The sequence below is a fragment of the Ambystoma mexicanum genome, chromosome 10, assembly GCF_040938575.1.
Source record: "Ambystoma mexicanum isolate Mex_15411 chromosome 10, UKY_AmexF1_1, whole genome shotgun sequence".
Lineage (NCBI taxonomy): Eukaryota > Metazoa > Chordata > Amphibia > Caudata > Ambystomatidae > Ambystoma > Ambystoma mexicanum.
This window is the reverse complement of record NC_090932.1, coordinates 944,119,349-944,138,352: the sequence shown is the minus strand read 5'-3', so window position 1 is coordinate 944,138,352 and position 19,004 is coordinate 944,119,349. Positions and strand designations below refer to the sequence as shown.

Below are 19,004 nucleotides of genomic sequence, written 5' to 3'. Positions count from 1 at the left end.
TTTTTTTTATAATACAAAAAATAACATGTTTAGACTGATTTTTTATGTTACAGATCTTGCGGCAAACTATTGGACACTCATCTCTTTTCTTCTCAGGATTTCCACCTCCTTAGACCTGGTGCCACTAACCACAAGTGATTATGGTGAAGGTATATAGGGCATTGCCTTACCTATCTGACTCACTCTGGTGTTCTTCTGATGGCTTCCCCATTCTAATACAGAGATACAGGGCCTCATTAGGACCCTGGCGGAATGGGTTTAACGGCGCCGGTAAAGGTTCCGGAGATGTTAAACCCATTCTGCCCTATTATGAGGTCCCCTGCGGGACCCGCTCTGGACGTCTGGTCAGACCAGACATCCTTTGCGAGTCCTGTGAGGGGACCAGGGAGCTAACAACGGGCCCAAGTTCCCTCCCCATTCCCATTGAGCACTATGGGGGCTCAAATGGGGATGAGTATATTGAATGAGGAATTACCGGGTCCTCCAAGGTTGGAATGGCCCGGTAATTCCTCATTCAAGGAACCCGGATCTGGACCCAAGTTTGGAGGCAGCCATGCCCTTATTAAGGGCATGGCTGCCTCCAAACTCGTAATGAGGCCCACAGGCTTTCAAAATTCTGCTTTCAAATTGTGCTTGCTCTCTTGATGGGCACTCTCCTGTCCTTTCCTTGATATTTCTGTTCTTTTTCTCCAACCTGTTCTAATCTTCCCCATCTCCCTCTCTCTCCCTGTGCCTCTATGTTCAGTCTCCAACTGTTTCATTTGTCTGTCCATGAAATGTGCACAAACTCTCTTATTCCCTTCCCCCTCCCCTCAACAAGCCCTTCTCCTACCTTGCCTCTCTCCCCTCTCTAATACCATATCTGATCTCTCTTGTCTCACTCCTTTTGTGTTTCCCTCTCACCTCTCCTCTCAGTTCTCATTTCTCTTCTCTGTCTCCTCCCTCCTCTCTTGCCTTGTCCCACTTTTCTCTCACTCTTGCCCCTGTCACAGCTCTCCTCTAACTCTCTGACCTTATGCCCCTCTTATTGCACAACTAGTCCTGTCTCACTTAGCCCACCAAACAATAAACCTTTCACACCCGCTATATGGTACAACTCTCTCTTGCTACCAACATCTCACACATAATAATCGCTGCCACATTCTCCTCTATGCTCTGCAGCACCATCCTTGCTCCGCTGGGTTTTTCTGTCACTCCCTAACCTCCTGACCTCACCTAAACACCGCTTACTCGACAATTTATGGACCGATCATTTATGCCTGTCCATTTCTGTACCTTTCCTTCCCCTTCACCTTGATTGCTCGGGTTCCCCACCTGATCATATGGGTCAATCAATGCCTGTACATTGCCCCTTGGGGACGTTCATGCAGCAAAGCTTGATAAGCCAATTTTCCACAAACCTTTTTCCACAAATTCCACTTTACACTACGTAAAGTGATGTGTTCATTAATCTCTGTGCTTTTCATCTGCCATGGCAAATATAGTTGGTTTGGCACAGCAAGCTTATCACTCATTGAAGTGCTTCAGAGACCCCTAGATAACTGCTGGCTTCTTTCTTTCCTCAGAGAGCAATGTTTATTGTGACAGCTGGACATACAGGTATATGTGAAGTGAAACAAAAAAAACCTGGGCCAGTATTATAATTTCCAGGTATGGTGTGATTGACAGTGGTGCCCTACGCATTCAACAAAGCACAAGGTGGGCAGTTTGGGAGCATCCAATCTCCTACGCATTCAACAAAGCACAGGGTGGGCAGTTTGGGAGCATCCAATCTCCCTTATTCTATCACTTGGGCAGTACTGGCTGTGGTAAAAACCATGGTAGGCCTCCTACGCCAGGCTGGGATGGGTCCCTGTTTTCCCTGAAAGAGTCAACCCCCTGAGGTTGTGTGATGGATTGCATCTGGCAAGGTTGTAGAAGCCCAATTTATTTATTGTATAATGATATAATGATACAGGTGATTTCATCTCAGAAAGGGCAATCTTCTAATCAGACCCTCTTTCATCAAACTCCATGCCCAAAGCACTGTATACTCTAGTGCCCTGCTGCACCAGTTCACTGAGTGCAGTGCCTGCTCTCCTGTGGTACGGTCCAAGTTCAAATGTTGCAGGTGTCCTCGTGACAGATGGGTGATAGCAAAGTCACTTCAGCACAGAGGCTGCATTTATAATCTGCACTTCTGTTCCAAGACTCCATAATTATGATGAACTACCACCCTGGTGGCAGTTTAATCTTGAAGAAATAAGCCATCACTGAGTTAGGTGATGGTGGTTGGTAATCCAGATAATTCTTAAAGCTACTTAAAGATCTGATCTGTATCATACATATGTCAACACTGTGAGCCCAGGGCAGACAGGGTTTGGGTATGTGCAATATCCATAGACTGGCTATGTCTGGTGCACCCAGCAGGACAATAGCCATTGGGCACCGTATCTCTTTTGATCCTTAATGAGTTCTGGTAACAACTATCTCTAGCAGGGCAGCCTCTCAGTAGCAGCTGTCCTGGGAAACGGAAATCAAAGGGCGCATTCTAAACAAAAGGACTAGCCTCAAACAAGTGTGCTACATACCACAGGGCCTTTGTTGCCATGAGCCAAGGAAAGGGCCAGGGTTAGTTTAGTCACAGGAGGCTTAACATAGTTGGGAAACAATTCCACCATTTTGCTTTTCTGTGTACCTCTCCTTCCTTCCTGTGCCATACATGGTTAATGCAACAAGTCCAAAACCACTTTCAAGAAGGACAGTGATTGCCCCCTTAATTCAGCCTTGCTTTCATCCAATCCCCAATTGAATTTTTGCTTCTAAAAGAGTTGGTTTGCCACCCCCTCATCGATTAACATTTTGACCATCCCGGAATCCTGGAAGTATGCACTGGGACCCCTTTTTGAAGAGTTGAGTTTCCCAAAGCAATAGGATGAAGAATGAGTGCCCCAAGACAGAGGCAACATCTGCTCCCTACCCACTCCTTCGGGAACATTGGAGGGACCCCTTGGTGGACCAGTACCAGCCACTCCTCTTGTAAACCTTGGACGGGAGAGCAGATCCTGAACTGACTCAACCTGTCTTAAATCCCCTTACAGTCGATCTTGCAGCATCCTGAGTGCCAGTTCCCTGCTTTTACTGCCCTAAACTTATAAAGCTACTTTTGAACTTTGTTTGCAGAATTCATACCAGAAGGATTAGACAGTGCTGCGTTTGGCACTCAATCTTCAATCCTCCATGCTCTTCACTTAAAACCTGCTCAAAGCTGCATTGCACCACCGGAACCCCCTCAAAAGCAGCGCTTATGCACCAGTGACTTGTGCAGATGATGTTGACCGATTGCATCAAGCAAAGCTTCTAACCACCAAGACTTCACATCTTAGCTTAACTGAAACCACTGATCCAGTGCTACTCATTAATGTGGAACTTTTCTCAATCATTTAAATGCTCCTGGTGACCCATCCTAGCCTGTATTACTCAAAGCCACCTTGAACCCAATGGTGAACCCACTCAAATTCGACTTAATAATGACTCACTGCCTGGGATCAAAATTACTTGGTTCCTTCTAGACTAGTTTGACACATAAACCCAATGGTGTGAAAACAGGTTTGACTCTAACAAACAGCCAAAGATTGGAATTAGTTACTTTGAAGTTATCCCATCAACCTGGTCCAACGTTTGATGCCATAGCGACTGGCTAAGACACATGTCCACCTTTCCCTACAAAGCAAATCCTTTTTAATTCTTTGTTGCATTCCTTGCCTGTTTTCCTCCATGCCAAATTTCCAGAGTGCTGCATAATTTCATGCTGAATTTTTATGTATTACCCTACAGGAGTAGGGTATCATAAAGTTATTGATAGTTAAGTGTATAATTGATTTGTGTAATTAAAGTGTATCTTTATATTGAACCTTGATTGGACATTCTATTATTTTGCAATTGTTAATATTGCGTTTTTGGTTGCTAATCGCTCAAATTCACACCCCTTATGAGAGTATAGTCTCCCCTTTGCCCACATTACTGAAAAATGGGAAGGAGGTAAATCTTTTTGATGGGCCTCTTTTACCTGTTTGTAGAATTGTCAGGCCTGAAAATGTAGTTTATCCACTACTCACCCTTGTACACCTGCAAAGCAGAATTCGTTGTGTCACACCCTGCCACAGTGTGGAGACAGGATTGGCAATTTAACGTTATGTGTTTAAAAATATTTTAAATAATTTCTTCTGCTGAGGAGTAGCAGAAATCCTTGACAATTTAAATGATGTTCAATAGTGTTAACATTTGACATTCCTTTGCATTCTGGTAAATATGTCAATGCTATTTGGGAATGTATATAAGGCCATGCATGTAGTTTGAGATTGTGCAGAGGGAGTGATCTGGAGATCCAACTGTTGTGAACTGTTTTGATGTCACTAGTAAAAGTATTATCTTATTGATTTACTAATGGTAGCTGTATCCTTAAATAATGTGCCACTATGCTCCCTTCCTTCTGTTTCTTTATTTCAGTAGAATGGATGACAGATACAAATGATGTTAAGCTCCAGATATACTGGGCACCAAAAATAACAACTCACCCTTATGTTCAGGTTACTTAGATGAGGATGTCATTTATTGTATTACATGTGTGTATCACTTTCATTGAGGCACTGTATACAAATGCTAGCAATAAAAAAATATCAGTGAACACATTTTTATAAAACAACATGGACCCACAGTTATAGCGAGGCAGAGATTAAGTGAACTTCCATAAAATGGCAGCAATCAGATCATGTTGGGCTAGATTGAGGTCAGAACAAGAAATATAAAGAGAAGCAAGGTATTACCATATGGTAGAGTCATTGCCAGTGTCAAAAGGTGCATACAGGTTCACAAGAATGAGGAGCAATGAACGATTAGCGTGACAGACTGTTATGGTTGAATTATGAATTGAAGGGGTGGATGGACGGATTAAACATGTAGAATGAAGGAGAGTTGAGAATACATTGTGACTTCAAATTGTTTTCAGAGTAAACGGCGACAAAAGATGCAACAATATTGTTCTGGGTGGGATCTCAGGAAGGGGATTTGTAAAACTGGTGGGATTGTGCTATATTTGAAAGAGTCTGAATAGGTTGCAGTACAATGAGGGTAATCCATGATATAAGTAAATGGTAGGAGTACATGTCGATGCTGACAGTTGATGAGAAGGTCACAGTGGAGTGGAGAAGCCATGGCATTAGCATGACAGGTAGTAATACTGAGCTTGGTTTTGCTCAGTGGCGAGCTGGATGTGAAGGAACACATGAAAGTTGGGGAATTAGAACTAAAGGAGCATTTGAGTTTCCTAATTTTAGAGGGAATTTCTATGCAAATTCCATGGACAGATTGTAGCAAGGCGAACATACGCAGGGACCCTATGTAGAAAAGTGTATGATTGGGAAAAATGAAGAAATGCATTTATTTGGCTTTAAAGGGCATGTTACCAGAGTGTTGTACACAATTAAATATGCAGCTGAAGAAATAGAGCACTATTCATATTTATATTCAGTGAAAAAACTTTGTTAAAGGAACGTTATGGTTCCAAGTAAAACCGAAAAACCCCTGAAATTCGCCAGTTATGGTAAGCTAACTGTTTTAAATAGAAACATACCTGAACCTGCTCAATGATTCGTTGGATAATATTGACATTGAGTGGTTTCCTTTTTTCAGAAATACAGATCCTTCTGAATGCTGAATGCTGCAAATGAGCATTATGCAATAGGTATACAGAACAGAATCTTATTCATGGCGGACAGTTTTTTCCCCCTAAGATAAGGACATGTCCAGAATAAAGTTGATATGGATTACTTGTGAGGTCGGCTGTAGATAGGTGCCCACTTTGAGTGTGGGATGGCCTGGGGGTTCACTTTGGCTAGTGGTGTTATTGGTTTAGTACTATTTTTTAAGAACACAATGAATACATATATAATGGAAAAAAAAGCAAAAAGTCTTGCTTCAAGTGAAGAAAAACAAATGTTCAAATTGGAGGTGGAATCAAAAGAGGTAGAACGTGTATTCCAAAACCTTGGAGCCAAAAAGGCAAATGATTGAAATCAAGAAGTGGCATACGGGGGACAAGGATGAGTAAAAGAAGCAGTAAAGAAGCCTGAAGCATACAGATAAGGACATAGAGAGAGATCGCGGAAACAATAAAAGAAGAGGCAAGACCCGGACCTGCATTTAAAGACAATGGAGAAATAAAGAAACCTGGGGAAAGGCAATTAACTCATGCAAGCAAGGGGGGTTAGGAGGCTGTTGTGGAAGTAAGCGAAGCAGTTGAATAGCTGAATTAAAACAGACTGGACCATAGGGAAAGTACTTGCCTGGAGATCTACAAGAAAAGAAGATATGGATATGTACAAATGCAAGAGTAGGAATAAGAGTTTTAGCTACAGAAAAAGTAAGAGAAGTTTGGATCTTTTGAATATTGTGAAATGGATAGCGACAAGAATGAGCGAAAATGCAAATATGAAGAGAACAATAGAGAGACTGATGCCTAAAAGCACCTAATTTATGAGCAGCCACAGCAAGGGAAAGACAATTCAGTTTGGGATTAGAAGGAGGAAACAAATCATGAGGTGGGGCAGGAAAAAGGAGAATACCAGTTTTACTGAGGTTGGTGTGGCAACAATAATGAGAAAGCATCCATAGCTTAACCACTGACAGTCCACAATAGACAAATGAAGTACATCAGCGAATGGTTAGGAGTAGATAATTATCTGCACGCAATTGATGTAAAAATGTCAGTAAAAACCAAAATATTGGATATAAAAAGAGGGATAGTACATAATGAAAATTGTAGAGATCAAGGACCCAGCCTTGCATGACTCTGACACATATGGGAAGGAAACTGAAAGATTTCCCCGCCTAGAAACCGTAATATGTGCAATCAAGAAGATAATCGAACCAATAAAGTGAAAAACCAGAGATACCAAAACAGGAGAGAGAAGTACCAAGGAAAGAATGATCCACTGTGTTAAAACATGTTATTCTGTACTGGTAGCAAAGAGTGATTATTATATGTTCAATGTGGAATCTGAGGTGTAGTGGCAGCTGTGACACAAAGGCATCAGCCAAATGAGGATATAACATGAAATATAGTCCATCATACCAAAAGAGGTGAAAGAATTAGCTACATGCAAAAGCATATTTAGTGAAGTGAGCAGAATGAGACACCGATTCTAAAGAAGGAATAAGGGAGTTAGACTCAAGAAATATGGAAACATGTGAATAGACATCTCCGTTCTAAAGGTTTATCTAGTAAAGGATATGAACTGCTGGCAGTAGCAGGGAGAGAGGGATCAAACCATTGTAGTGGAAACAGAACAATTGCAAAGAGAAGTCAAGTAAGGAAGACAACATAAATAGTCCAAGAGGAAAGGAAGCAGAGAAATCAGGTTGGAGGAAATAGCAGTAGGATTATCCCATTTAAACATAGGAAAACATGAATTTCCAGAGATGAGAGTGAAGAAAGAAAATGAGGATGACGCTTGTGGATTAGAATAAGAGAGAAAAGGAAAATGTGGAGAAAATGAAGATATATTTTTCAAGTAAAGTAAAGAGCAGTTTCTGCAGCTTTGAGAAGAGAATTCAGTGAAGGAGTCCGGAGAGCAAGGGGACGCATAGTTTTAAGAAGAAAAACAACATGAATAAAGGGAATAAATAGAAACAAAAGAGATTTGTAATTAAGAGGTTTATCATTAAATAATGCAGATAAGTTCAGAAGGGGGTGAGAATGTTTCCAGCACCATTCCAGTTCACGTGAGCACCTCCAAGTAGATTCTAAGAAGGAGTTCACCTATGGCTGGGGAGGTTTGTGGGAAGAAACAGAGGGGTCGGAGGATAGATCAGAGCTAACAGTAACATTTATGGTACAGAATAGAATACAAGAGGAAAAATCAATGTGAAGGGAAAATACATTGGCTTCAAAAGGAAGACAAACATAGACATGAGAGGAGAAAGAAGATCTTCCAAAATCCCAAAGGCCCAATGCAAACAAGAAGTTCTATGGCTAGGGGGAGAAATGAGAAATAAGAATGATAAGCAGAATGTAAAGGAACTAAAGAGACAAATCAATTATTTGAGTGAGTAATGCAGATGAGAGGGCATTATCAGAGGTGTGAGATACAAGAGTGGTAGATGCAACAGATTCAATGATTCACTGATAGATAGAAAGGGACAGGGGCGAGGAAGATTGGTACAAGTCAAAGACACCAAGAAGGAATACAGGAGAACCAAGCAGAGTAGGAGAATATAATAATGAATTAATGCCATCATAAAAGGGTGATAATTGCCTGGGGGGGTGATAGACTATACAAAAGTAATGTTGATACGTTTACAAAGAAGCTACATTGTATATGAAAGATGAGTAAGTAAGAAGAAAAATAGAGTGAGATAAAATATATCATGAAAAATGAAATTGGATATCAGTTGTTGGAGGTACTTAGTGTGGTGGGAGTGGTAATATCAAAGAAACACATTGAGGTTTCGGTAAGCAAAGACATTGCACACTAAGGCACATTCAAAGATTGAGAGTAGGTGCCTTTTTGCACAAGGCACATGTGTATAAATAAGGCTGTCCTAATTATAGCCACGAAAATGAAAAAAATGGTGGGTGATAGGAATTGGAAAGAGATGGAATAGAACTCATCATAATACAAATAAAATATAAATAGAATAGGAGAAACATGAATAACAGGGTACTGAATAACTGAGACATGACGAGAGCAGAGCTGAAAACAAAGTCAGCAATAACAAGATAAATATGTGCTAAGTCTTTGTAGAGCATGATGAGCCCAATCTTGATCCTGAGATGGACGAATGTGCTGTGTATGTGTATGAACGGGATGATGGGATAGAGAATCAATGGTGTTATGGCAATTGTGCTTTTTTATCATGAAAGAGAGTCAGAACCATTATAGATTGCTATGAGAAGTGGAAAGACAGATCAGAACAAAATTGTTACTTTTTCATAATCATTTAACATGTCAGACCTGAGATTTGTTGAGAGTAAGTAAGAGTAAGAAGGGGTTACAAGAGGAAACAAAGAAGAGATAGAATGCAGGGACTCCTGGTCTAAGTATGCATGATTATTGGCTATACAACCTCATGGGCATGTGGTATCTTAACATACAACCAGTCTTTGACAAAGCTTGAGAACACTAATAAAAAGGGGATTTTGGATATAAAGACATCACGTTGGTGCCTTCCTGTTTTGTTGCCCTTTTTCCTACTTAAGCAGTCATTCAGCCTCTTTTCCTTTGCAGTTAGTGAGCAGGTGCAAGTGGATCTAGGTCACCTGGCCTAAGCCCCATCCACCTTATTAGCCTTGCCTCTTGCTTTCTGCTCTTAACACTTAGATCAATAGCGTCTCTCGCCCGGGTGTTCAAAGAGAAGAGCAGATGAAGAAAAGGGCATTTCCTGTTTGGACCTGTTTGGACAGGGTGGGCCTATCGCCGTCAGGCCCATTTGCTGTATCTCAAGCGTTAAATGTATCTTTTTTATGTACTCTGTCCTTTGCAGACTGTTATCGTCTCAGAACTTCAAGGGCTCTGAGTGACTGTTTTTCCACATGTTTCCCCCTGCTTGAGCACTTTGAAATGCTCCCGGTGTATAGGCGCTTTATAAATAAACATTACCGTACCATACCATACATGTCTTTGTCCCTGACGGCTACAGCATCCAACACAAAGACTGGCCAAACAAGACAGGCAGAGCCCTCATAGTCATCCACAAGATCTTGAACCCCTGCACCATGCTTGACAAAGACAACATTGGTTCCTTCAAAATCCTCTCCTAAATGCAAAATCATCTTCATCAGAGACGTCACCGACCTGGTCCCCACCATGCCCCTCACGCATGCCAATAACATCTTCCTAGGTAACTTCAACCTCCCAGGCAACAAGGACACCAAACTGACGAAGGAAACTCTGCTCGGCTTCGATTACCCTCAGCCTCACACAGCACACAAAATACCCAACACACGAGAATGGCAACATTATTGACTTAATTATCAGTGCACTGCCTTCGCTCCACTACAGCTCTCCTCTCCCGCTTGACTGGTCTGACCAACTGGCCATGCCTTTCAACATCCTGCATGCCCCACCAGTCAAGCACTCCCAGCAAAAACCATCAGACAAACCTTCAGGTCCTTCAAGAACTTCCAAATGGAAGCCCACATGGAAGACCTTGCAAACCTCCATCTCACATGGACAGAACACTCCCAACTGAACTGTGACTCTCGACTGGAAGCACTCAATGACACCCTCTCATCCTCCTTCGACTGACACACATCTCTGAAACAACATACCTGCAAACTGAAACCGACAGCACCCATGTACACTCAAGAACTCAATCTCAGCAAAAGAGTCATCAGGAAACAAGAGAAAATCTGGCACTGCTCCAGGAGCATATCAATCCTGGCGCTCATCAAGGAACTCTGAGCAACCCGCCGACAACTAATCAACACAGCCAAGGCCCCCTATTATCAGAGCGCCATAGCAGAAGCCGACAAAAAAAGCAGAGCACTCTTCAAAACAGTTAAGCACTGCATCGACCCGCTACTCGACCCTGCCATACCACACACCATAGAAAAATGCATTGCCATCAACACCTTCATCATCAAAATCAGTAATATTCACAAGCCGATAGAGACCGGATCTACAATCGCAGACCCACCTCACATCCTTCCTGGTGAAATCTCCACAGCCTGTATAGCATTCAAGACACTCTCTACAGAGGACCTGGTTGAAGCCCTTTCTGCCCTCAAAGCCACATCGTATACAGACTGCATCCTCCCAGCATCCATCCTTAAGACCCTGCCCACAGAATATCTCTGTCCCTACCTGGAGATCATCAACAGCTCTCTAACTCAAGGCGCCTTCCCATCAACCCTAAAGACATGATAAATCTTCACTCTACCAAAGAAACCCACTGTGGATCCCAACAACCGAAGTTACTATCGCCACATGACCCAACTTCGCTTCCTAGGTAGGATCATGGAGAGAGCACTAGCCACACAACTGTAGCAACACGTCAACACCAACAATCTCTTACAAACCTACCAAACCGGGTACAGACCCAGATGCAGCACGGAGACAGCAACCATACAGGTGGTCGATGACGCCCTCAACATCTTTGAAACCGCCACCCCTGCCTCTGGATTTACTCAACCTCTCAGCTACCTTCACATGAGACCCCCAGGTGCTCATGGACAACCTACATCGGTGCATGGGCATCAGTGACCTTGTCCTATGCCGGTTCAAGGCCTACCTCACCAACTGCAAGCAGTTTGCTCATATGGACTCTAGATTGCCAATGCTACCTGTCACCTGTGGAGTCCCGCGGGGTTCCATCCGGATCTTCAATCTATACATGGAGCCACTTGGAGCCCTCCTAGCCACACGCAACATCTGCCAATATGCCAACAACAGACAGCTCTACCTCAAGATCAACACCATCAAGGACATCCACAGACTCAAAATCTGCCTCTCACTTATCCAGTCTTGGATGTCCAGTGCATACCTGAAGCTCAGCCCCTCCAAGACCGAATACCTGCTCCTCACCAATAACACTGAACACTGAGACATGCAGACCTTGCTATCAACCATGAACCCAAAGGACTTCACAACCGAGCTCACCTTGGGTTCCAGATTGACAAGCACCTCTCCTTCAATACACGCATATCTAAGTAAAATCAGACAGCTTTGTATCAGCTTTACATCATGCGTAAAGTCAAGCCCTTCCTCCCTCCAGACAGCTTTAGATCCATTGTTCAATCACTGGTCCAATCCTACTTGGATGGGGGTAATTCCCTCATTGAAGGCCTCCTGTCATGTTCCCTTGTGCCCCAGATAAGTGTCTACGCAGATACGGCCACATTACCCCAAAGCCCTGATCACCCTTTACTGGATCCCACTGCATGCACAAATCCCCATTCACGTCTTTCTGCATCATCTATAAGGCAGCCGCCCTCAAGTCACCCAGATACCTCAGGAAGAAACTTGAAATATGCTGCTGCAAAAAAGCAACGGACCAGAAAACAAGCCTTCACTGTCTACACCCAAATACTAAGGAACCTCTTCCACATCAGCATCCTGTTCCTATAATTCAAAAGAGATCTCAAGACCCACCTCTTCAAGGAGTCTCTCTTTCTCAACACCTAGGCCATTATGTTGCCGCTCGCACCACCTGGCTCACTCAGCATCGTACACCCCACTCCTCCCTGCTACCCTGTATAGCTGTACACCTTCTCTGTGCTCCTCTGTATCCTCCCCCGCTGTATAAATGTTCTGATGTACCCTCTGAAAAGTGCTCCCTTATGCATCTTTACTGTTTACACCTCTTTAAAGTGCTCTGTTGTGTATCTGAATTGTTGTATATCTCTGTAAAGATTTATGTTGCTCCTCAAAGCTAGGTCAGCACTCAATAAAGACAAAAATAATTAATAATAATAAATAATATAATAAAGGAATTATCCTATGACTAGAATACGTTTTGAGGTAGCCCTACAATCACTAGCCTCAATAGTCCGCTGGAAGCAGTTGGATCTTCTGCGTAAGGTCATAAATGAAGATCCTATTCCAGCTATGCAAATCCTTCAAATAACTCCACAGGCAATGCATAACACCATCTTGAAAACATGGAAGACTGAACTGTTTAACCAAATGGCAAAGGAAGATATTACGGATGAAATGCTGATAAATCGTCCACAGCGTGCAAAGATCAAGCTACAGCGCAATGATTGGTCCAAATCAATGGCAGAGAATGCAAGCTACTCAACGAATCTACAATGCCCGATTGACATACGAGCATTGAATGAACTTCCACAATACTTGGAACTTTTTCCGGATCCAACTACATGCACAATTTTCATGAAAATGCAATTAAATATCCTCCCCACCAGACAAAGATTATCTCAAATTCGATATTTACCGAAAGAGGAACATTTCTGTCGCTTTTGCAAGAACAAAGAGATACCTGAGTTTCTTAACCATCTAATTATGATATGTCCTGCACTAGTCGACAAGAGAAACCTCTTTAGAGACCTATTCAAGATCTCCCAATAACAAGAACAAGGCGACACTAGATGGCTAAAACTCCTTAAAGGACAAAATAACAAGCTGATATACACAGTAACACAATTTCTAGCTAATATTTTGGAGCTTACTTAAGTTATTTAAAGTGACTTTTCTTGATCCTCTTTTTTTTTCTTTCTCTTTCTCGTTTTTTTGTCCTGTACTCTGTAATCTGTAAATAATGAGAAACGTCTTATGCAATCCAAATGAAAAGTTTATGTATAAACTATATCATTTTAATAATAATAATAATAATAATAATAATAATAATAATAATAATAATAATAATAATAATAATAATAATAATAAGGTTTAATGTGGATTTTGGACCTCATTCTGGACGCGGTTAATAGGGAAGCAAACTCTGTTTGCTTTTTTTGTGAACGTATTTTGTCTTTTTTCTGATTAGAATGTCTTTTTATAATTGTACGCATAAAAACAAAACAAAAAAGACCATTACTATATACGTTCTTACATGTCCATAGAACATTTGTAGTTCATATAAAACTCCTCAAGTACTCACGACAGGCCAATACATAACTCATCCTCAACAAGGGTCCCTGGCGCCACCAAATGTTGACTGATAAATCATCATAAGCATCCACAAGCATCTCACACACATTATCAGACACACATACACACACACACACTGTACTGAGTCCAATCCTCACACGGTAGCTGATAAACTTTTATTCACATTCGGACACCCCTCCCGACACAAGCAGTCAAAGCATAGAAGGTGATTCAGCACAAACGCTATCTACATGCACAAGGACAGGATGAGGTTTCTAAGCATAACCTCTAACTGGTCTGGTCTGGTCTAACTGGTCTAACTGGTCTTTCGATGTAAGTAAACCCACAACTAGCATGTGCCACACTGTTCATCATTACATGGCACGGCGCACATTACCATACTACCTACGTACACACGCACTCGGAAAAGTCACAAAATGTAACCCTAATAACCTATGGGACTACATTTGTGGGGAAATGCACAACGAACAGACAGAACTCTACTAATAACTTAATGACCACGGAGAGCACCAAGAGTCTGTCTCAATGGCCTATTTTAAATGGGATGCATACTATAGGTGAGGCTTAAGATGCTTTAGGTGTCAATGCCTTTTCATACATCAGGCAGATAAAAAGCGTTGCATCATGAACATGCTTAAATCTACCATGTGGACAGAAATGCTTAGCTCTTTGGGTTCTGCACTCACCTTTTTCTGCTGACAGTGATTCAGTGGATTCAAATCAGATGGCTGGTGCACACACTCTGCACAGATAAGGTATTAGATTCTAATTCCTGCTATTGACAGAACCATCCTTCTGTCTTTATTCATCATCACCCAGGAGACACTGCTGCCACTGCACTGCAGTTTGTTAGGCGTGCTCGAAACTTTGGATATGGCTTCGGCATTAAAGTTTCAAGTGGAAGCCTGCAATTCCTGGACCTTTTTCTAGCTCAGCCTCAGCAGATTTACTTTGATTGCTGTTTAATAGATGTCTGTGCTTTTGCCTGTCTCCCCTTGCTTTGTACTTTTTTTGCATCTGGGAAAGAATGGTACATATGTTTTTAATGTTAACATAGCAAAGGTATACTGTAACCAAAAAGAATGAACACACTGTGACCTTAGAACAAAAGATTAAAGGCAGCAGCACAGGAACAAAGATAATGTGATTAGCAATTTAAATCTGCAAACTAAATTCAGTGGAAAAGGGAACACGAAAAGGACGTCTATTTTTATTTTTTAAATGCAGGAAGACAGAGCGAAGCAAAACAAAACACAAAAAGGATCACATCCCTATAGTTTAATAAATAATTCATAAAAGTGCATTGAAACAAAGTAAATCTAGAAATTGTAAATCCACAATCATCTGTCGATAATTATGAGTTGCATGACTGCTATATGACACCTGACACCAAACCAATGCTTTTCCCAACTTCCTAAACATGAGTAGATCAGGTGCCAGGTGCAAATGCACAGAAAGCTGGTTCCAACAACAGCAAGAAGCAAGAAAGAACAACCAAACGAAATGCAGCACTTTCACTCCTAGAGATCAGTTGAGACCTAGACGCATCTAATCATAGGTATTTCTTCCGCTCAGGGATTCACACCTGGACTCTCAGTGATTCACTGTAAAAATGAAGGATGTCCAAAGGCTTCAGCCAGGCTAGAATTAACTTGCTCCCATTGGAGGTCCGTAGGCCAATGGTTACCACCCACTTTACCCTTGTTGTGCTTTGCCCCAGACCCATGAAGCATGCAGTGGGCCTGGGTTTTGGCCATGACTTGCGGCCCCTTTACCCGAATTGCGATTCTATGGGGCACTAGACATCCACATGCTCTAGCATAGTAGCTGGACGCAGCCTGCTGTGTGGCTACTATACCACCATGGCAGGTCCATGAGCCACAAGCCATATCGAGGAGCCAATGCAAGTGGCTATTTTAACTAGTGGATGGGCTATTGCAATCCCCTTGTCCTCTTTGCTCCAAGATCTAGCCACTGGACACTGGCTCAATTTCCCCTTCGCCCTAGTTTTGGGTCCCTGTGCCACTGGCCATGGGAAACAGCCATGGCCAATGGCGACTATGTCTACTCAGTAGAATTCATCCATGGCCATGCCATGCTTGGGCCCCATAACTAGACACTGGACTTGGCCTGCGAACAGGACTTGGAGCAGAATAAGCAAACATTACTATTCTCTGCCGCGTGAAAACACCTAACTGTGAGTAATCCCGCCATCCACACTGGGGTACTCTCCCACCCTTTCCTCCATTGTAATCACTTTCATGCTCAGAATCGCAATCCTGGGCAAGAGGCCTCAACTCCTCTCAAAGTTGCGCAGTTCTGATGTTAAAACGTATTAATTATTTAATTAAAAAAAGTCCTTGTAAGTCCTTGTAACTCATGCCTGTAAAGCTCACCCTCATCTTGCACAGCTTGCATTTCAATTATAGAACTCGAGCTCATTGTTGTGGCGGAACAAGATAGTAGCCCCCAGTAAAAAATAAAAACCTAATATTTGTTTTAAGATAATTTGCAAAGCAATCCAAGCATATTAATTGAACAGGCTCAACGCTGAGGGTTGTCTTTTAAACTAACTTCAAACATGTATAGCCTCCTAACCAGCATATGCAGAGTTTTCAAATGAATACTTTGCTACTTTGCTCCAACCTCTCAAACATCTTTGCAAAGGTCGTCACGGCTCTTCACAAATTCTCAGAAAATACGAAAAAAAACTATAGTTTCAGGCTAACTACATTTTCAGGTTGTATACAAACTTCAAACCTCCTTAAATACTTTTCTTATACCCTTTGCACTTTGATCCTGTTTTTAAAAATACCTTTACACTTCTTCCATGATCTAAAGTACATTGTACTTGATCATGTTAGAACCTATCTGTTAAGAATGCCCTATCTTCAGAAACTAAAAGCTTCCCCTTCAGTAAATCATCCTGCTAAACTTTGTTTGTGGAAAGAGGCAGCCCAGAAAAGCAAATAGCCAACAGTTTTTACCAAACCGATTTGTCCCAAACTTTCTTATTTCTTTTAACTGTGATGACAAACATTTCCAGAAATGTTCCTGGGGATTCGTACAACTTGTCAAACATTGTTAGCATAGAATTTTGTAATGGTGAATTGATCAACGTTTCATCATAACTACATGATGACAACTTCTCATATTTAAATATTGTATTTGCATACTTTTTCCCACAGGAAAAATGCAGAGGCATTGTACAGGCACAGACCATGACCACTGTATTATTTGTTGAATTGTGTTTCAAGAGCCATACAATGAAATACAGATGTGCCTACCATAACAGTTGTTTGTTAATTTTATGGAGAGTGTGGTGTCCCGGGCACCAAAGTCTTTTTTAAAAAAAAATCTTTGATGAGGAATTGCTTGAAGTTGATGCAGAGATTATTCAAAAGCAAAACTCCAGCATCATTTTTGGATTGGATTGGAGGCTACCCAATCTCTAGGTTTTCATATGTATTAGTGAAACCGCCCATAGAGTATTGAGATTTAGCTGAACTTTGAGGTTCTTTGCCCAAATATGCCACTTCTTGTGGTGGAGTGCAGTTCAGTGCTTGCGACAGATTGTCATGGGCTAGTCCACAATTGCCCCCACCTAGACGATTCCCATTCCTGTCTGGATGACTTCTGAGCCAGACTTTCTCCTCCAGGTGTCCCATTACTCATGGCTCACTCATGTTCATGCCAGTCTGACTGTACCCACCATATTCTCCCTAATCCCAGTACAACAATATCCTATCTCCCTACCCTTCATCACAGTCCCCCATTACCCTGCATAACACTACCTTAGTCTATCTTCCATTATACTCTTCTCTGTCATCTTCATGACAGTATCCTTACAATCACCTCACATTTCCTTATCTACGTCTGTCATTCCCCAAAGCCCATCTCACTCATCCTCATCCAAGTTCCCCATTACCACGCCTCAATTTTCTTTGTTAAGTAACCAATTACCTACTCATAATTCTTCCATATCACAGTCTACCAATGGCCACCCAGAAGTCACAGTGAGCCTTTGCCCCAAACCCCCTCTTACTTGTTACATTCAGCCAATACATTATCCTGCCCCTTTCTCATCGTAGTTCCCAATTAATCCCACCTCCATCTTCCTTGTGCTTGTACCCCATTAACTTTATCTCAATATTTCTCATCTCAGTCCCCTTTATTCCACTCACTCTTCCTTCTCCCACCCCCTTATTACCACCACCCCTTTCTTCTTCCTCTCGTACTCTCATTACCCATTCCTCAGTCTTCCCCTTACCATCCCCCATTAACCAACATCACTAGGGCACATCCCAGTCCCCTGTTACACTGCTCCAATCTTCCTTGTCACAGTGCCACATTACTACCATGTCACCCTTCCTTATCCAAGTGCCCCATTTTCCCATCTCACCATTCCCCTCTTCAATCCCCTATAAAAACTGCATACATCTTCAGGCATCCCAGTCCCATATTAACTCATCATTCCTCTTCTTCTTTCCAGTTTCTCTTAGCTCTTGACTCTCTCTTCCTCCTTCCAGGCTCCCATTGACCAAGTATCATTCTTCCTCACACCAATTACCCCCGCCTCCATGTCCTTATCCGATTTCACATTACCACCCACATCTCTCTTCCTTGTCACTGTCCCCCATTACATTTCCCTCCCTTTTCCTCATCACAGACACTATATATGTATACTTTCTACCTGTCTCCTCTCTATCCAAGCTTGGATGTCTTGGCACTAACTTCTTCCGAATGTTTGAAAAATGGAAGTCCTGTTTTTCCCCTGACTCCCCCATTGCTCTTCCCATTTCTCCCCTTTCTATCTATTTTCCACTGTATTTTATTCTTCATATTTCTGACTCTGCCCACAACTTTCTTCACTTCTCATATTGCCTCTATTTCCAAGTCTTAACATTATCAGCGTTTTAACATCCACAAGGCCTGCTCCTTCCTTACTTCGGAGGCTATACAAATCCTGAGTTCTTCTTTAGTATTTTCTCAACATTTGTATTGCTCTAGTCTTCTTCTTGGCCTTCCTGCATAAACCCCTCTCCACTGTATCTATACATGTTTTTCTCCTTCCCCCCTGTGACTCTACCATTCCTCCTCTACAACATTTCTGTTGGCTCTCTTTTGAGGCTTGCCTTCAATTTAATTTCCTTTGTATTGTCTTTAAATCTTTACATGGCATTTCTCCTCCCTATCTCTCTTCTCATATCTCTTTCTAGACTCAAAGTGCAGGTATACCCTGCCCATCTGAATAGAAAAACTGGGTGGGTTTCTTGAGAAATAAGTGAATTTTATGATCAGGAGAAAGTCCTATAACCTAAACATTACCACTTCAAGGCTCATATTGCTCTAAACTATTACTCCTACCTCCTAAAATACTTACTACAAAATATC

At 42.0% G+C, this 19,004-nt stretch overlaps 1 protein-coding gene across 2 annotated transcripts in view; it reads left to right on the top strand.

Moving 5' to 3' along the window:
- Window positions 1–19,004, top strand: part of NAALADL2 (N-acetylated alpha-linked acidic dipeptidase like 2) — a 4,115,865-nt gene that overhangs the window by 2,977,926 nt on the left and 1,118,935 nt on the right. The window lies entirely within an intron of this gene.